The 8,160-nt window shown below is 36.7% G+C and overlaps 1 protein-coding gene across 1 annotated transcript in view; it reads right to left on the bottom strand.

Moving 5' to 3' along the window:
- The window catches only part of COL19A1 (collagen type XIX alpha 1 chain), a 233,994-nt gene that overhangs the window by 210,976 nt on the left and 14,858 nt on the right, over nt 1-8,160 (bottom strand). Inside the window, exon 5 of the mRNA XM_026090007.1 lies at nt 525-698. The gene's annotated coding sequence lies outside the window, so the exon portion shown is untranslated. The remainder of the gene's footprint in view (nt 1-524; nt 699-8,160) is intronic.

The raw sequence follows: 8,160 nt of genomic DNA, 5'->3' as shown, positions 1-8,160 counted from the left end.
GGGGGCGCCGCCGCCCCGGCCTCCCTGCCCCGGCCCCGCGCCTCGGCAACCTTTCCCGTTCCTTCGGCACACGGCGCTATTCACAAACGCTTCAGCTAACTGGATTTAGGCCACTCCATACGCATACTAACCAGAAAAATACATACTAACGGATACGTTATTAAACGTAAGCATATGTATACATTAATGAACATGCTGCTAAGTATTGTGCCAGTTTGCAACGCTGCCTAATCATTGTTGTAAATTCCTGCAAATTTACTATGGCTGTTTCGATTAGCATATTTTAACACATATCTTTATTCACACACAAACATATCAGCACACTCCTATAGCACAGATTGATAACTGTATATTAAAAGGTTATTGTGGACATTATGTAGGATATACTTAAAACTGGCAAAACCAGTGATAAACTTAGCTGGCAATTGTTAAAAAAAAAAGAAAAAAGAAAAGAAAAACCACACAAATACAGGAGTGTGTGTGTGTGATGTTTAGACAATTGACTACAAATACGAGCTGCTTACCTTTAATTTTTGCTCTACTATGTCCCCCAGAAGCACAGTAAATGCCTGCACGACGCTGCTGTAGTGCTGAGGAGTTGCTGGAGTGAGTCTCCAAAGAGTGGTAGAGGGGGATGCAGCTCTGTCCTTATTAGTCTCACACAGCGTGACCCTCCCACCCAGTGAGCACAGAATACACTGCAAGAAAGGACAAACAGTAAGCCACACACACATTTTACATAATCATACTAATATATCCCAAGTGCAGTAACAATGTAAGAAATGTTTTTTTTTCCCCCCAAACAGTTCCACAAATAAAATTGCCAGCATATGAATGCATGAATGAAAGAGCGTCTGGTTTCTAGTTGTAAGGAACTGACTATGTACATTAGCACACTAGCAGGAACTGGCTTTTAACACTTAAGTGTAAGCACACATAATTAATTTTATATACTTTATCATAAATTTAAAATCAGCCATCCAAGTAACCAAGAGAGTGCACCTATTTATGGCACTGATGCTGCAAAGCACAGCAGATGATTGACATTTATTATGCTGTTTAAAATCTAGCATTTACAAACCAGAATGTTCTTGCTCTGCAATATCATCTGTCTATGCTAAAATGCTGACACTTAGCACTGCCACTAACTTGCATTTGAATATGTTAAACTGCACTTTTCACAGGTTCTCTAAGTGCGCTTGTGGCAGTTTTCTGTATTGCATTTTACCCGTGTAAACCAGGGGATAGAAGGACAGAAAAATAAAATGACTAGAGATGTATACAGAGGAGGTAGAGAGAACAGGGTTTTAAGTAAATGTATCTCACTTGTATACATTAAAGACACATTCTATTTTTTTCCTAGTAGAACCATTCTGACCTGTAAAAGAAGTTATGGTGACTCATGATGACTGATTATGTGAAAATTTACCAGCTTAACATGAATTTAGCTCAACTAGTCTTAAGATCAGAAAACTCCTAAGGTTACCTTTTTGCTTTGTCCCCCAACACATTCTGACCAGTGTTTTCTCATTTCAACCAAGACAAGTTAACAGCATAATAAACGAATCACCTGGACGGACATGATTACCATCTTGGTTTAAAATATCAAAATTATTGCTGTTCTTCCTAACTTAGAATCACAAGAGAAAGACGAAATTGCAGCTTAGGTACGTGTCTACTTGGGTGTTGGTTTAATTCACAACTTTGCCACAGACTTGCACTGTCATTTTGGGCAAGTCATGCTTCCCTTAGACTTCAGTTTCCCATTCTGTAAAATATAAAAAGTAAAGCTTCCCTACCTCCCAGGGTGAGGCTCGAGAGCCCAGTCCTACAGCTGACAAATCATTTGAGCACTTCCTTTGCCTTGAGACTGTTCATTTGATAAAGGCTTCTGTGTTGAGCCCTAATTCAATGTTTCAAAAAGAGTTTTGAGATCCTCAGTTGAAAGACCCTTTGTAAAAGCTCTGCTCCTAGTGAAAGACATCATCACTAGTGATTTGAAAAAACTGAGTTTCTCATTGCTCTTTCAAACTATAAATTCTTAAATTCCTTCTGTTTTGCTTCATTTCACGTACCCTAAATATGTGGATTCAGCTCTGCTAAAATGGACCATACACACTCGGATTAATTTCAGTGAATTTAAGCTCTCAAATAGCTAAACATTTTCAATTGCATAACACTTTGCACATGCAATTAGTTCATCCTTTAAAGAAATATTTCTGCCTCTCAAAGTTTCAGTATTGCTTGAATGTCCATATCCAACTTTTCTGTCTTCATTTCCTGTGAAGTCATAATGAAACATACCCTGAAACCAAGGATGTTTTTCTACCTATTGAGATAGCTACGCTCCAAATAGAAAATTAAAAATACCTCATTTGCACCATGCCAATTCCACAACACTCCCCATCATTATGGGAGCAATAAAGAGAAGAATTAGAAACTACTTCAACGTTCCCCAGATAATATATACACTTCCTATACTCTAGCCCAGATTTTCAACTAAATGGGATTAGGCCAGTTCACATAAGTCAATGGAGTTCCACTGCTTTATATCATTTGAGCACCTGAGCAGTAGAGACAGCCTTCGTATGGACTAACATTGTTCATACTAGTGAATACTGTCTTGAATGACAAGTGATAGAAAAACTGGGAACAAGGAAAACCTAGGCGTTTACAGACTTCTCTCAGGAGCCAAGAAAAGCTTCTCTCTCTCTTTCTCCTGCGATATAAGAGGCAAAGTCACAACTGGCAAAATTTCTCTGCACCATGAACAGCTTAAAAATTCAAATCACCTGTGCTCAAGTCTACCTGCAAAGAATTACTAGCGTACTCCACAAAAAGCATTGCCTATACTCAGCCCTCTTCTACTCCATATTCAGGAAGCACAGGAAATGCTGATGATGCAATGTGAGCTGCAACACCAGCAACAAACAGACAATATCCTATATTACCTTTGTAGCAACAGCTTTCCAGCTATCTCACAGCTTAGCTAAAACTCTCGCTTGTATACAGAAGACTGGATTAGACCTGAATCCAAGCAAGAGCCAGAGCAAATATGCCAAGAGGCAAAAGCGAGAGAAATTAAGAAGTTTGAAATCACGCTTTAGCACAAACGTGGAACACATGCTCTGTCTCTTGTGCCAAAGGGGAGCTGCTCTGCTGAGCAGCTTTTATTACAACTGCAGTTGCAAGCAAGATGCAGGGGAAAAAGGAGACAGAATTTAGGGGAGGGGAACCCTTATTTTGTCTAGAAAGTTTTCTCTAAGCAACCTTGGTTGCTTTTTCTCAGTGGTATGAGATGTCCAAAAAAGCCAAGTAGCACAATCCACCCTTGTCTGTTTGGTACTAACAGATTAGTCTTCATCTTATTGCACCCATATTTTTATCTTCAGTGTTGCTTATGACAACACACATACAGGAATGAAACCTTGAGCTCTGACAAAACTCTTTAAAAGTAGCAGCAGTCTACCTGAAAAAAGCTTGCTAGAAAGACATTAATTTGAAACTCCCCTTACCACACTATTTCTCATTGAATGGAGAGTCTATTATTTCTACTCTTTAAGTAAACTCTTAAGTTTAAGCCCTTATGTGGCATTGTTTCTTGCCAGATGATCCTTTCTGCCCTTTGCAAGATTTGCTTCTCATGACAACTGCATACCACTGAAAGAAGTAAAATATAAATGCTTCTAAAAACACTAGACTGAACTGTGATGGAACTTGGACAAAATAGGTGGAATCCTGTCTTTGGTGAAGTTAACAGAAATTTTGACACTGATGTAAATGGTGTAAAGATGTCACTCAAATGAGGAAACTTTGGCAGAAGGCACATGAAAAAGGAGTTATTTACATGCATGTGAACACACACACACTAAGCACCCAAAATATCGCAAGTGCAAAGCAAGCAGAAAAGCTGGATATGTCATGCCATTTCTTCTATAGAAGAGGAAGAAGAGAACAAAAAAACCCTGCTACTTCTTTTTTCTGCTTAGGAAGCTCTCAGATTTTCAGTGAAGGGGCCAAAATAACTGTCAGAAAGATACAGAGAGAATACTTACTGCTACACTTTTGCAATATTAATTGTGTTGGCTCAACAAATCACACTCATTATTTTCTCTGCTTTTTCTTTGACGCTTTATAACATGTCTTAAAGTAACCATTTACAAATAATAATAAATGCCACAGTAACAAAAAATGATTCTGTGCTTTTCCTCCAGTTCCAATGGCACTGATAATCACGATCTCCAAAAAATAATGTGGAGTTGAATCATGTGAAATGTTAAGTGCTATGAGATTCTAACATGGAAGATGTTTCTTAAAAATGAACATATATTTCAAAGTAAATCCATTACTAAGTAAATACATGGCATTCTTAATATGTTGTTTATATTTACTAGTTGCAAACATGTCAACAGCTGTGTCATGTAATTTGTAAAGTACTCCTGATTACTTGGAAAACAAATATATTTCTGTGTACACACTGCTACTTAAAGCATTAGTACAAAAATTCAGTGGAATTATTCAAACTTGTGCAAATGCTGAAACTGTAAAACGTGGTATGACATCAGTACTGTCTAAATATGCTTACAGAAACAATGCTAAGAATAATACTGCCAAAATGTGTATGTCCTTAATCTATTAAAGACACACTTCATATTCCTATGGATAAACATACACATGTATATAACTATACCGCCATTATGCAAACAACTTGCCACATGTTCTACTGTTTCATGAACCAGGCAAAGAAATGGAGAAATGGAAAAATACACACACCACTGTTTTTCTTGCCCTATGGAAGCCACCCTGCCTGTAAAGCAGGAAGCGATGCCTTTTGGTGGCTTTTATATTGTGCAAGGCAAAAGTGGGCAGTGAGCAGAAAGGCTGAAAGGTGGTTTCCCAAAACAAGTCACACGCAAGCCACATCATCTAGCTTGTTTTAGAAGTACCTATATGTCTTTAAAAGTCATTGCACAAAATGAAAAGATGAAAGCCAGGTTTTAGGCAGCTGTGCTGCAAATTACAGGGTTTTGCTCAATATTTCTGCATGAGTATTCTAAAATCCTTTGCATAGGCTGAAAACATCTGTAAAGCACTGAATTACATTAATCTAAAATTGCTATAATGCAAATTATTATAAAAAGGTAGGTGAAGAGCAAAGGAAAGTATCACCTAAATTTAAGATTCTACAAACGTTCTGGGCTGTTTAAGCCTTTTAGACCTAAAGGGTAACCTATAGACAGAGACAAGACTAAAAGGCTCTATGGTCTGCACTTGCCTTTTAAAATTTAGGAAGACAAAGCACAGGTAGCCCAAGAATGTCAGTTAAAAGTCCATTTTAAATTCTAACAGATATGTCTGTTTAATTACAGGTCTCACTGTTAGCCACTGTCTCCTACTGTTGTGTCCTTCCTATCCAGGTAGTTTGCTCAAAGTTTTATTTAAATACAGAATACTATAATCCTAAGTACAATGCTTTTAGGTCCAATTATGAATGGTACTTTCAACTTTTTTAGAAAATAACTTCTATAAATTTGCCTGTGCAAGACTACAATTGGTAAATGTATGCATCAATTTTATCAATATAGTAGCTACAATCATATTAACACATCCAAGACCTTGATTATATGCAGAGCTGTTTACCATTATGTTATTTTAATGTTCAATTTCAATACTGTAAAGCAACATAAAAATGAAATAATAAAATTGCAAGTATTTTATTCATATTTATTGCTAAATAAATGGGCACAATAAATTTGAAAGTCAAAGTAAGTGCTTATTTAATCCATATCTCTGCGTCCATATACTTTATTTGCCTTTCATCTAAGAGTAAATATTCTCAGGATTTAAGCAATGTTATACTTTTAAGTCAACAGTTATACAGATTTATGCCAGCTTGATGTCTGGCTAGAATTACTAGTCACAATCTGAGATGTAAAAGAACTCGGAATTCAATAGTATCTAAAGGCTGTAGCTAAAAACGAGATAGAAATACATGCAAAAAAATCTAGCTGTTGTGTGCCCTCTAAAATGACGTACTGCCTATACATATGGCAAGTCAACATCCTAAGTCATCCTGTGTATATGGCTACTTTGGGGAGCCGGAGAATGTGTGCACTAATAGAAAATAACACTTCAAAGGAAAAAAGAATCTATCATAGCCTGTCTACAGTGTTTGCAAGACTATTTGGATCCCTGGGCAGTACAGTTCAAATAAATTTTACTATTTATTAGGAATGAAAAATGAAACATTAGCTCCTACAAAAGACAGCATTATGAATAAATAGAAGATTCTTAAAGAAAACAGATCTAGCTGTATACTGTATTGAGCACAGCATTGGTATCAACCTTTAAATTGTTTATTTTTGGCACTTCAAATCTGGTTTGGACACCATGGATTRATTTAATTTTGGAGCAAGGCCAAGCAATTTAACATGAACGTGCCACTTTGATGAAGCTCGGAAGAGCTAGAAACAGTTCTGATTCTTCTCTTTCTTGGAAGTCATATAAGTGGAACCCATATATAACTTTTTAATAGTTTCAACTGAGTACCTAACTTAATCTTGCCAATTAGTCATTGACTCAACATTAGTGCTGAAACTAACCATGCTGCAACAACATAAAGTAGGATCCTGCAACCATTTAGTGAGTCAGTATTTTCACATGCAAAATTGTTCAGGTGCATTTAGAGTCCATATCTAAACCAGCAGATAAAATCTATAATTATTAGAGTAGTAGTATCTGATATAGATACATAGTAAAGAAAGTACTTAATTATACAAGATTATGCTGGGAAGATGAACTGTCACCTCAGGCCAAAGACTGAAGATTTAATTATTTAATTATTTTAAATAAATATTATTTAATTATATATTTTAGTACATTTTTATACAAATTATTTTTATACATTTTATTATTTCCATTCTCCTGAAGGGGAGTATATTGATGAGATGCTAACAGGCTGTCTTTAAAGAAGAATCCGTACTTAGGTCCCACTTGTGTGCGTTACTCTTCAGTAAGATACCAAATTTTGTGTAATAAAATTGTGCTCACCCAAATCTTTTCAGTATGAATAAATATAGCTTGATATGTCTTCAGACTGACTTGGGAACCGATTTTGGCTTACATATCAAAATTACAAGGTCAGGTCTAAGAACAAATGGAACGATCTGTTTTAAGACTGACTGCTTAGATATTCATCAGCAACACTGAGTTCATCTCTCCTAGTGCAGTATTGTTCCATTTCCCAGAGCTTAGAATAGAAAAGTTATTTATTTAAGAAACAGTTCTCATGTTACAGATGCTTCATTGATTTCAAGGGAACTTTAAAATTTACTTCTACAGAGGATTTGACTCCTGGAGAATAAATTTAGAAGGAAGCTGAAGCTGAATAAGATAAGCCTGTTGATAGGAATAAAAAAAACCCCTACTCTAACCATAGAATGTAACAATACATAGTTTCATAATTAGCCATAACAGAAAACAAGACCTTGCATCAGGCACACAGGATAGTAACATTCAGCATTTGTCTTTACAGAGGGTGCATCTTCACCACAGAAGTATTTCTGGGTATCAGGCCCTGTGTTTGAATACCAGCTTAGACTAGCCTAGTTATGAATGACCAAAATTGCAAGCCTTCCTCAGAGTCCTCTCTAGCACTGAGCTTTCCTACATAAATCTGCAGGACTTCTGAGTGCATCTCACAGTTCTTTATGGTACCAATGCACTGAGGGAGAAGCTGTCTGTACTGAGCACACATCTGGAACTGCAGGAAGACAAAGGACTACAAGTACTCGATTTGGCATGTTTCTTTACTGTAAAGACCACAGAGTTAATAAACCAAAAGCAATTTAAACATCAGTTTAAATTCAGCTTGAAGCAGTGTCAGTTAGTTTAGGCCAAGGGAATCACATAACTTTGATTACATCTGTAAATAGGAACTTAAATAGCAGATGTGGTAAAGCCTGGATGTAAGTCATGTTACTTGAGGCACCTGAGATGCCTAGAGTAAGAATATATTCTCCATGGGTCTAGAGTTTGGATTAACTGCCCTCTGGAAGTGCCTCTCTTCCTTGATTTTAGGGTGACAGCATTCCTAACTCCAACCTGACTACTAAGTTTCTGAAGTTAGGCGAGATGAATCTGTGCTTAAGATCCTTGGTT

Source organism: Apteryx rowi, unplaced genomic scaffold (assembly GCF_003343035.1).
Source record: "Apteryx rowi isolate R43461 unplaced genomic scaffold, aptRow1 scaffold_84, whole genome shotgun sequence".
NCBI lineage: Eukaryota > Metazoa > Chordata > Aves > Apterygiformes > Apterygidae > Apteryx > Apteryx rowi.
Note: the sequence above shows the minus strand (reverse complement) of the source record. Positions and strands in the feature narration are given on the sequence as shown.